Source organism: Pan paniscus, chromosome 8 (assembly GCF_029289425.2).
Source record: "Pan paniscus chromosome 8, NHGRI_mPanPan1-v2.0_pri, whole genome shotgun sequence".
Lineage (NCBI taxonomy): Eukaryota > Metazoa > Chordata > Mammalia > Primates > Hominidae > Pan > Pan paniscus.
In genome coordinates, this window is record NC_073257.2 from 27,113,495 (window position 1) to 27,126,371 (window position 12,877).

Sequence of the window (12,877 nt, forward strand, 5' to 3'; positions counted from 1 at the left end):
TTAAGAGATCCATTTCTCAGCCGGGCGTAGTGGCTCATAACTGTAATCCCAGCACTTTGGGAGGGTGAGGCGGGCGGATCACCCAAGGTCAGAAATTCGAGACCAGCCTGACCAACATGGAGAAACCCTGTCTCTACTAAAAAAAACCACAAAATTAGACGGGTGTGGTAGCACACGCCTGTAGTCCCAGCTACTTGAGAGGCTGAGGCAGGAGAATCACGTGAACCCAGGAGGCGGAGGTTGCAGTGAGCCGATATCGTTCCATTGCACTCCAGCCTGGGCAACAAGAGCAAAACTCCATCTCAAAAAAAAAAAAAAAAAAGATCCATTTCTTCTGTATGTTTGCAGAAGAAAACACAAAACTATTTCAGATGTATCATTCTCCTCTAGTTATCTTAAACTCATCAATGACTGATCTTTTATAAGAAAAGACTGAGCATGAACGTCTCCTTTCAAGTCAGAAAATTTTAAATGACAATTGAAAAAGATACTCTCTATCATGGTCTGCACCATCACGGGGAATTCTACCTCCTAAACCTAGGTCATTCTCTCCTAACTTAGGTGAACAGGCACCCAAGTTACGTAAAAAAGAGAGTTAGCACATATGCACAGAATTTAATATTGCTGCCACTCAAGACTTAAATAACAAAATTAACCTGACAGGGTAACATCCACAGAAGACCGTGCAAACGGTAATTAGCTTTAATAACAGGAGGCGCTCACAGTAACTGCAAGAGCCAAGCCAATCTTTGCTTTTTTCTGTTAATTCTGTAGATGCCCCTAAGCTGTATCAATGTTGTCAGTTTTCCCCGATACCCTGGTCAGTTTAAATCTCATCTCACGCTCACTGCCATCTCATTAAGAGAGAAGAATCAACAATCTCTAATGAAATAATTAATTCAAACAACAGTCATCGATGAATGCTAACGGCATTGGGAGAAAGATCGATGAGGAAATGAAAGGGTCAAGCTGCCACCCACCACAGGACCCCAACGCTCAGTTTTAGAATCACTACACGTGAGACAGTCAGACCTTTTCCTAAGCTGAGGCAACGTTAAGCCAGATGATAACAACAAATTAATCCTGCCAAAAACACTGCACATGAATCTGATCAAGCTTTCATGATAACTTCCAGTTTATAGAAATACAGGGACTAGTGGGATGAGTTTAAAAGAAACCCAGCACCCAAATCCAGAATGTGGAACATTCTACCAAACAAGTGACCTGATTCCTTCAACAAGTCAACAGCATGGGGGGAAGGGGTGGGGGTAAAAGAACTGTTCTATATGTATACAGCTTTAAAAGGCATAACCATCAAATGCATTGGACAGACTTTGTTCAAATCCTGGTCCTTAAGAAAAGCCATTTCTAAGTGAATAAGGGATGAAATCAATGCTGGGGAGGTGGGAAGTTCAGCAGATCCCTGGGCTTCCCCCATCCCTTGCCATCTGATTTCCCAAACTGCATGCCCAGCCATCCCCGAGTTGAAAGGTCAGGGCCCAGCACAGAAACTAGGCTATGAATGGCTGGGCCACACCCAGCTCAGGAACAAGAAAGCCTCAGGTAAGATGATTCAGCTTTGGCAAAGGAAGAGGCAGTTGCTGGGGCTATTAGTGAGGAAATGTACAGGTTCCTTTGCTGGAAATTTTTGCCAGCACGTTCGTAGCAACTCTGAGGCTTCATGGGAAAGCCATTCATATAAAAAAGCATAAAATCACAGGTCTGTCCAGAGTCAATTTATCACGTGAATCAAAACAAGGCACCTCTGAAGTGAAAGGGGAGAAAAAGAGACAACACCTAAGAGGTGGCTTAGATTTTGCATCCTTAACAGTGTCTAATCCTGCATTTCTACCCAGGGGTTTTGTGGTTTGGCTTTGTTTTTCGTGTATCTTTTTAAAAATATATAATTGAGGCATAACTTGCATAAAGTGCATGCATTACATGTACAGCCCAATTTTTACTCCCTGCAATTTCAATTTTACTTGGATCAGTTTTGCAAGATAATATCTCCTCTCTTCAAGGCATGTGCTAGTCAGAAGCGATTCTGGAATGGAAAAAGAAACAGGTTGGGGCCTGCTTCTAACTCCTGCGCCCTGCACACTGGTAGCCTGGGCAGCTGACATGCACCATCCAGCCAGGACACAGATTAAAGCTGAACAGAGTCCCTTGGCAACGGAAGATAACAGCTTCTTCACTGCACCATTCCAGTACCTACCTCTGCCCCCAAATCCTACTTTCCCCCAGGCTTCCAGCTCAAGTCGTGAGGATTTCTAACTGGCCACTGCACTGCCTGGAATTGCCCAACAAATATGGAACAATGGTTGACCTCTTTCACTCATTTCAAAGGCCCACCATTCTGCGGGTTAATCTTCTTTTAAAAAATGGCAGACTTCCCTGGGGTCCTAACCAGATAAAGAGATCAACAAAGATTTGAACGAAGTCTTTTTAAATTAAAATGTAATATTATTAATTCTTAATTTTTATTCTTAAAACTAGGTATTCTAACATAAAAAGCTTTTTTGTTTGCTACTTTGAACTAGTAAACTAAAATTATAATTAAAAATCCTTAAAAGAGAAAAACATACTAAACGTGAAAAATAAGTTTAACGACACCGTAATTCCATTTGAGAAACTTTAGGAAGATGTGACACCAGTAAAAACTGGTCTACCGGAAACCAGGGGTAGAACCCAGTGTAACACTAATTCTTATTCCAGAAAGTTTACTGCTGGCCGGGCGCAGTGGCACTTTGGGAGGCCGAGGTGGGCGGATCACTTGAGGCCAGGAATTCGAGACCAGCCTGGCCAATATGGTGAAACCCCATGTCTAATAAAAATAAAAATTAACAAATAAACAAAAATTAGCCAGGCACAGTGGCGGGCACCTGTAATCCCAGCTACTCAGGAGGCTGAGGCAGGAGAATCGCTTGAACCTGGGAAGTGGGGGTTGCAGTGAGCTGAGATCACACCACTGTACTCCAGCCAGGGGACAAGAGTGAGAATCTGTCTCAAAAAAAAAAAAAAAAAAAAAATTTATTGCTTATCATGGCTAAAATTATGTAACCAGCTCTTACCAAGCTACTTGAGTATGTAAGGTGTTTAAAATCTTTTCCAAAATTTCAGAATTCTTGGGATATACAAAGAACTCCTCTGCAATACAAAACTATGAAATCTTCCAATATAGACTATATGCAGCAGGAAAAAATACCGTTTAGATATAGAACTGTTCGAGAGTAAAATGTATTATACATAATACAATTAGATAAACATCTTGAAAAATGCATGATGCCTAATTAAATTCCATTCATTAATAGGGTAACAGCCTTGGGGCACTCTGTACAAAAATGGCATTTCTGGTAAACACAACATTTAAAACAACTCAAACACACAGGCTCTGCCTGATGACATAATTATGTGTTCTTAATTTGGTGCCATTCTGACACTATGCCTAAGAATACTTCACAAATGGATCACTTTAAGACACTATCATCTCCATATGGTAACGCCAAAATAAAAATTCAGTACAAATATTCCCCTTAAAACTACAATTTTCAGCCAGGCACGGTGGTGGCTCACACCCGTACTTTGGGAGGCCAACGCAAAAGGATTGCTTGAGGCCAGGAGTTCAAGACCAACCGGGCAACAGAGCAAGACTTCATCTCTACAAAATATAAAATTTAAAAATTAGAGTGGTGAAGCACTCTGCAGTCCTAGCTACTCAGGAAGCTGAGGTGGGAAGATCCCTTGAGCCCAGGAGTTCAAGGCTGCAGTGAGCTATGGTGGCGCTGCTGCACTCCAGCCTCCATGACAGAGCAAGACCCTGCCAAAAAAACAAAAAAACAAAAAAACTGGCAAATGCATTCTCCAACTGGAATCCCAATCTCTTTGTGAGGCTACGAAGACACAAGCCTCAAACACAGGGTGAAGGGCGTGTGAAGAAGCAGTAAAGACACAGCTCCATGAGAAGAAGGCCCAAGTCTGATCCCAGCTCTTAAAACCCCGAGCAAGCTTTTAACCTCCCTTGTTGAAAAACACTGATCATGGCACCTCTCATGGAACTGCATTGGTTGGTGCCTCTAAAACTGATTTCTAGAAATCACAGAAAATAATGGCCGTAACTGTGCCTGGCATATAACAAATGCTCAGGAAATGCTGGCCACTGTTATTTTTATTCTCATCTTAAGGCACATCTCAGTGGACGTCTTTCTCATCAGCACAGGGTACGTCTTATGATAGATGACAAACTCTAAGAAGGTTCCTTAAAAGCAGATGTCTTAGGCAACAATGGATGGACTTCAGAAACACTAAGCTACATGAACAAAACCAGACACAAGAGAGAGGCCACACTGTGATTCTACCTGTACAAAGGCAAAACGCTACAGACAAGAGAAAAGATCACTGATTAACTAAGACTGGGGGTGGGAGGGGGAACTGACTGCAAAGTCTAAAAACTGGACTGGGGAGAGGCTGCCCACCCTTATAAAGTTACTAAAAATTACAGAACTGTGTACATACAATGGGTGAATTGTATGGAATATAAATTATACCACAATAAAGCTATGCTAAAAACAAAACAGATGCATCTCCCAAGCGTTTCTGCAGGTACTTTCGTATCAATCTCGCAATGAGAGTAAATGCAGATATGTACAGAGTCCAGCAAAAATGATTGAAAACGCAAGGCTTGGGCACAGATCAGACTTGGATCCTAATTCTGGCTCAGCTTCTTCCTAGGGCAACCTTTTTTCTTTTTTTTTTTTTTTCTTTTTTTTTTTTTTTTTTTTGAGAGGGAGTCTTGCTCTGTCACCCAGGCTGGAGTACAGTGGTTCGAGCTCAGCTCACTGCAACCTCCGCCTCCTGAGTTCGAGTGATTCTCCTGCATCAGCCTCCCAAGTAGCTGGGACCACAGGCGTGCGCCACCACGCCTGGCTAATTTTTGTAATTTTAGTAGAGACAGGTTTCACCTTGTTGGCCAGGTCCTAGGGCAAACTTTTTACTTCTCTCCCCCTTGGTCTCCACATCTGTAAAATGGGAATAAAACAACACTAAGTCCAGAGGCTGATGTGAACATTATAAAGCTCATCCTCCACCAGTCTCCCCATATCAATCAATGGCACCATCTTTCACCCAAAGGCTGAGGCCAAAAGAGCAGGTGTCACCCACAATGCCTTTCTCTCTTGTATCAACTCCAATCCATCTCACCAGCGGCACCCCGGCTGGTCTCCCTGCTTCTATTCCTGGCCCTCTGCAGTCCCCGCGGCCCTCCACAACCACAGGGACACACTTACAAAATACAAGGTCCATCTCCTGCATGCCCTGCTCAGAACTCTCCTGTGGCTTCCTCATGAGCCACGTCCTCACCGTGGCCTGCCAGACCTCCTTGGACCCCACTGCACAGCTCTCTTCCTGCCCTGGCCGCTGGCTCCTCCCACACAGGCCCTCTGGCCATTCCTTCCATAGCAAGCTCCTGCCAGCCACTGGGCTGATATTTGCACTTGTTTCTGCGAGGCTCATCCCCTTGCCTCACTCAGATCTCAAATTCTCCTCCTCGGAGGAGCCTCATCCTAATAAAAACACAACCTGCTCTCCCACCAGACTCCAGCCCCCTGAACTGACTTAGTTTTCTTTACAGCACTGACCATGGGAATCACCTCATCCATGTATCTATTTACCTTCTGTCATGCACTAGCATATAAACTCCATGCAGGCAGGGGAGTCTGTCTGTCCCAGCCACCATGCTAGCCCGTGATCCCACTGATCCCCAGAGCCTGGAACGATGACTGGCATATGGCAGCATTCATTAAACAGTTGCTGAATGAATGAAGAAATGTCATAAAGAACTTCACACCATGCCTGGCCACATATAAGATGATTAAAAACCGTTCATTGATGATAATAATAATAATATTACCAGTATTATTACTGCATTTCACAGGTAAGAATATGCGAGCCCCAAGAGGGCAACTGACTCACTCAGGTCAAACTCTACGTCTGATGTCTATGACTTCTATGACACCTCCCATTCCATGGGCACAGAATAACAGAATTCACCCACCGCAGCAGGAACCTGAAAGATGATGTAGCTGATTCTCTTGCACACCCCACGCCCTGCCTCCTCTCACCTTCTAAGAGTCACCTATCCTAAGGGGTGGCCCACATGCTGTTCCAATTCCAGAGCATTACCTAGAAGGACAAGCAGGCATAAAGAATGCAGGCTTCTATCTCACCCTAAGACAACTCTAAGAAGTAGGTGAGTGTGACTATTTCCATTTTACAGAAGACGACGCTGGGAAACAGAAATAATAACATGCGCAAAAGTCATATACTCATTCATGGCAAGCTTAGGCTTAAGAGTCTGAAAATCTTTCAAGTCTAGGCCTCTGTCTTTCCATACACTACTTTACCCTGCACATCCACTAAAAAAAGAAAAAATGAAAAAGAACCCTGACCAGTTTTACGTGTTTGAAATAGAATCAAGTTACACGGGAAAGAATATTATGAAGCCTCCTCTACATACGCGTATGCACAAATGGCATTCTCAACTTCCTCCAGGACATGGGAATTTTGATACATCTACATTAAACACTCACAAACCACCTGTGATTATTTATACTGCAGGATTTCATGAGACTGTACAATTTTTGTAAACTCATTAGCATTCACCAGATACCTTAAAACTTGGATAAAGCGTGAGTTTTAACTTTCACAAAGTATGCTCTGTCTCATATATTAATAATGGCACAGAAAAGCTTATACCACAGTATGACAGCCCTCTTTCCTATACACTTTACTATGACACTTTCGGAACAATGCCAAAACTCTTGTCCAAGAATGGAATAAAACAGGCTATTTCTAATATGAAAACCCAGTTATCTTTAAAACTCTCCTGAAGGCATGAAGAGATACTGAGGAGCAGGTGGGGACAAGGGACAAAGCTCCCATCCTCCCTCCCAAGTGTCCCTGTGTCCGCATCTTAACATCACTGCCGGCTGCATTACTAACACTCTGAGTTGAGGCCAGGCACGGTGGCTCACACCTGTAATCCCAGCACTTTGGGAGAGGACTGGCAGGCGGATCATTTGAGGTCAGGAGTTCAAGATCAGCCTGGCCAATATGGTGAAACCCCATTTCTACTAAAAATACAGGCGTGGTGGCACATGCCTGTAATCCCAGCTACTCAGGAGGCTGAGGCAGGAGAATCGCTTGAACCCAGGAGGTGGAGGTTGCAGTGAGCCGAGATGGCGCCACTGCACTCCAGCCTGGGCGACAGAGTGAGACTCCGTCTCAAAAAAATAAAATAATAAAAAAAAACCTCCGAGTTGAAATGTCTGTTTAAGTCCTTAGCCCATTTTTGAGTTGGGTTCTTCATTTTTTTACTGTTGATTTGTGGAAATCCCTTAAACTTCTCAGATATTAACCCCTTATTGGATACGTAGTTTGCCAACATTTTTCCGCATTCCACAGGTTGCCTTTTCACTCCATTGACTGTTTCCTTTGCTGTGCAGAAGCTTTTTAGTTCGATGCAATCTGGTTTAGTTTTGGGTTTGTTGACTGTGCTTTTAGTGTGGCAGCCGCGTAATTACTGCCAAGACCAGTGTCCTGAACGTCTTCCCCTATGTTTTCTTCCAGGAGTTTTGTGGAACCAGCTTAACCATCAAGGGCAGATGAATGGGTAAAGACATGTGGTAATATACATACAGCGGAATACCAGGCAGCCTTAGAAAAGAAGCAGTTCCGCCACAAGCACCAGCATGCATGAACCTGGAGGACCAAGTGAAAGAAGCCAGGCACAGAATGACAAATACCATGTGACTCCTCTTAGATGAAGCATCTAAGTAGCTAAATTCATAGACTTGAAGAGTGGAATGGTGGTTGTCAGGGACTGCAGTGGGGGAAAATGGGGAGTTACCAATCAATGGGCACAAGGTTTCAGTTCAGCAAGAGGAATACGCTCTAGAGAGCTGCCCTACAACACTGCACCTGTAGTCAACAATAAAACACCATGCGCTTAAATATCTGTTAAGAGGGTAGATCTCATGTTAAGTGCTCTTATCACAGTAACATTTTGCAAAGAACATTTTTTGAAAGGCTGTGGGCACTGGCATAACAGCATAAACACCCCTCATTTGCCAAATCTCAGGGACCACATGTCCCCAACATGCATGGGAGGTGCATATAACCCAGGCGACCTCACAGATGAGAATACTAGAGCTCAAGGGGTTACGGGACTTGCTGGAGGTCAAAGAGCTGGGGCCTGGATCCTCACCCTGACAGGCCGGGCTCACAGCTCCGCACCTTTCCCCTACAGCACCTTGCTCCGTTCAGCAACTCCACTCCTCTGGCCTAGGCTGTGGCCAGGCAGGGCTGTCACCTGGAGATGTTCCAGCATAATTCAAGTCAGCACTGACAACAGAAAGGAGAGAATGAGGAGGCAAAACCCTCTAACCTCATGCACCTAAACCTGCCATGGTCGGAAGAGCCAGTCTGCAACCTGCATTTTTTCTACCTTGTTTCTACGGGAGACTTGACAACACATACATAACCTGAGGGTTGCTGGGGCTCAGTGTCCCCCCACTTCAAGACTTCTAAGTCTCCCGACTGCTAAGGACTTAAGCAGCCCCACCAGGAAGAGGCCTGCTGAGCAGCCCAGAGGGTCCCCTGCCCTCTCACAGCCTCTAAGGGGGTGCTGTTCTTACACCCCAGTCTCTCTGCCACAGCAGAAACCCCAACACTTTGCTGTGTGGAGGAAACATTACTGTCACCAATCCATGTGACTTACACACGCCCCCAACACCACTACAGACCACAGGGCCTGTTTTAGGACTATTAACGTGTGCTTAACTCACATCCTTGGTAGGCTAGGCCTGGGGGCTCACGTCTATAATCCCAGCACTTTGGGAGGCCAAGGCAGGAGGATCACTTGAGCCCAGGAGTTCAAGATCAGCCGGGGCAACATAGTGAGACCCCATCTCTACAGTTTTTTAAAAAAAGATATGCTTAACTCACACCTTTGGTAAAACATCTTTGATCAGGGAATATAAAAGAATGTAGAATCTGCGGCTGAATAATGATTTCTATTTCCGTAGAACATACACACTCAACACAACTCCCCCCTTGTGGGGAAGCCCTTCTTCTTTCTCAGTGCCAGCATGTACCCTGCTGTGGGATCACTGCTATTCCTTTTTCTACAAAAAAAAAAAAAAAAAAAAAAAAAACTCTTTTCCATCACATACATCTCATGAATCTCAGAACTCTTTTACTCTTTAAATTTTACTCTTTAAATTAAATTAAATTAAATTTTACTCTTTAAATATTTTTAAAGCTGAAAGATTTATTTTCACTTAAAAACAAAAAGTCAGTCCCAAAGTCAAGAGTTCACCTGGTGTCAAAGCAACATTACCTCCTTTTTCTGCATCTCTCTCCCCGTTTTCCTTCCTACAGCTCATCTGAGTCCGAATAATGTTCTTAAATAAGTCTTCTCACTCTTTCCCCACAAATTCCTCTTATCTTTTCATTTGCAACAAAACCTCTGGTGGGCACAGCTGTAGTTGGGTGCCCTTTGCATGATACAAGTCCTCACTCCTGGAATCCAGGCCAGCTCAGGACACCACGTCCTACCACAACCGGCTTCCCAGGGCTACTGGCCATGAGGTTTACCTTCAGCAAGGACACTGGGACAGAACCATACGGTTTCCCGATCCACCTTCAATCCCAAGCGACAAAGTGTCCGAACCCCACAGCCAAATTCCAGACAGAACTGAACAGTCCACCTCATCTGTTCAGCTAAGCCCCTACCAGCAGGCTCTGAACTGATGGGCGCTGGGCAAATCCCCATGCAGCTCCATGGCCCGCCGCACCCACCCGCCCTGACATTTCCACCATCAGAAACCCAACCCCCACCTTCACTAGCATTGACATCATTCTTTCTGAGATACCTTAATTCACCAAGCAGTGCTTTCCCTTCCCAGCTCTTAACTGTAATTAAACAATTTTTGTGTAATTTTGTGTAATTCTTTTTTATGTATATGTATATGTATTTTTTAGCGACAGGCTCTCACTCTGTCGCCCAGACTGGAGTGCACTGGCGTGATCACAGCTCACTGCAGCCTTGAACTCCTGGGCTCAAGTGATCCTCCTGCTTCAGCCTCCAGGGTAGCTGGGACTACAGGCATGCACCACCACTCCCAGCTAATTTTTAAAAATGTGTTGTAGAGATGGGGGTCACTATGTTGCCCAGCCTGGTCTCAAACTCTTGGTCACAAGCATTCCACCTGCCTCAGCCTCCTGAGTAGCTTCAACCACAGGAGCGCGCTGCCACACCCAGCTAATTTTTTGTAGAGATGAGGGTCACTATGTTGCCCAGGCTGGTCTCAGACTCCTGGCCTCAAGCAGTCCTCCTGCTTCAGCCTCCCAAAGCACTGGGATTACAGGCACAAGCCACTGTACCCAGCCCGGTTCTTTAAATAGCCTCCTCACCTGCCTTATAGTCTTGTTAACAGCAGTAAACCCAGTGCCTGGCACATGACGGACACTAAATGTCTGGTGAATGGAGAGTAAATGACAAGCAAAGCCTCCCCCAACAACCTTAAAACAGCCCCTTGTCCAGGCACCATAACTAAATGGCAATCTAATCCAGCTTGCCAAATAATCTTTATTTGTTTCACTGATGGGGTACTGGAATTAGGGATATGAGATGGGTAAGACTGTCCATTCCTCTTCAGCACGTTTCCTAAGTACTTAGGGCGAGGGAAACTTCAGATGGATCCGGCCCAGCCCTTCTTGAACTAGAAAGGAAAAGGGGAGAAAAACGGTTTGTTTCAAGAAGGAAAAGCAAAAATAGGCCATGATTAGACAAGGGAACTATACAAGGAAATGCAGCAAGGTCTCATGAGGTCATCCCAAGGCCACACTCGACCCCATGATGCACACAGAGGACATCCCACTCCACAGCAGCTTTCCCACCCCCGAGTGTGCCCCACAGCACACCAGCACCCATAGCCACCTTCTCTAGGCTGAAAGAAGAGTGACAACTTCCCCAGATAGCCGGGGACTTCTACAAATGCCCAAAATCTAGATCTCACTTACCCAAACTCCCAACCCATTTCCTTAAAACACTTGCACACAGAATTCTGGAGGGAAGGGGCAGAAGGTAAGTTAGGAATAACATTAAGCCACATTGCTGATCTTTCCTCTTTCCATCAGGAGAGAAGTCTTCTACCCCTCCACCATTCCCAAAGAAAATCAGTAAAACTCTTTTCCACCTTTACTTGTGACATTTTAAACAATTAACAGTCAAAGGAAAGATTCAATGAATGAATGAATGACGGCGTCCATCCTCCCACATCAGGAACAAGATTTCACATGTCAATTTCTCAGACGCGCAAATCAAGTCCATTTTTAACCATCCAAGGAAGGGGATCTCCAGTCCCCTGGGGTAGGAGATTGTGACATTTCCTATTGGAGCTTCGTTTGACTTTTGCAGACAGAAACGCATCACGACTCCTGAAGGAATGCCGATCATCAGAGCAGACTGCATGCATGACTCATTCACTCACAGGCTACTACTGCACCGCAACGCTCCCCTGAGCGTGTGTGCAGATTAAAGCGCCCCGAGTGTCAGGAACTGCAACAAAAATGCACCTGAGTGGACACAGCCACAACTTCCTTCTTGTAGATTCTTCTAACTTCAAAATGTATTGCATCATCCTAATGATCAACCTACTTCTAAATGGTTGTCTCAAAGACCTCTAATTTGCATATTAGAGAATTCAAAAGTCCAAAAATGTTACAAGAGGAAAATAAAAGTATGTAATGACAAAAGCGTCCAGTGGCCAAATCTGTGGCTAAAGAACGATTTTATTTTAAAAGAACATACACACTCAACACAACTCACGACTCTCAGAAAAACCCTTATTTTACTTTCTCAGTGCAAGGTCTTTAAGAAGCCAGCATGCACCCGGTTGTACAATCACTGCTATTCCTTGTTCCACAAACAAGAATTCCTTTCCATCACATATTTCTTATGAATCTCAGAACACAATGTTACCTTTAAAATATTTTTAAAGCTTAAAGATTTCATTTAAAGACAAAAGTCAATCCCAAATGACTCCTGAATTCAAAAATATAGTCCATGAAACTTTTTTGTCAGCCCATTCTTCCAAATAAAGTGGAAATTTACATTGTTTTTCCTGTTTCTTTCTTCTCCCTTCTGTACAGGTGGTTATTTGCAAACCTATAAGAAAATATATTTCAAAACAACTTGTCCGTATTAATCTTGGATGTAAGTGGCATACCAATATTGTAGAATTATCATGATTAAATATATTTTAGGCTGATGTGGCTGGTCAGTAATGCTCTCATTTACCACCCCACCCTCTTTCCCACACACACACACAAACACACTATGGCTGCCAAGTCACAAATTAAGCAAAGATGCCTTCATCCTTAGGGTGTGTTTGGGTGGTGAGCATATGAGTGGTTTTTTTCTATATATTTTCAATTTTTTAATTAATATATAAAATTTTCTCATGAAAAGTTTTAAACCGGAAACCAGCAGCGCTAAGAAAACTTCTCTGGACAGGTAGCCCAGACACTATTTCAACTTAAAGCCACTTGGATAGATAGAATTTCCAAAGTGATGTTAGGAAAACGTGGCTGGAGGAGAAAACCGATGTACTTGATAGCAAGAAATCGCAAGTTTAAGAATGTGAAGTCGAACAGCCCTCATTCCGTTTTTCTTGGACCCCTCAAAATCGCACCCATCCTATCAAGTAACTTTGCTCCGCTGTCATTGCCTAAAATCTTTGGGAGGGAGGAAGGAAGCAGGCTTGGTACCTTGCAGCAAAGAATGAAATCTACAGTTTACCCTCTCAACCTAATTCCT

General features: G+C 44.1%; 1 protein-coding gene across 1 annotated transcript in view; it reads right to left on the minus strand.

Annotated features, from left to right (window-relative positions):
* The window catches only part of FAM107B (family with sequence similarity 107 member B), an 86,259-nt gene that overhangs the window by 72,511 nt on the left and 871 nt on the right, over positions 1-12,877 (minus strand). The gene's annotated exons all lie outside the window — the stretch shown is intronic.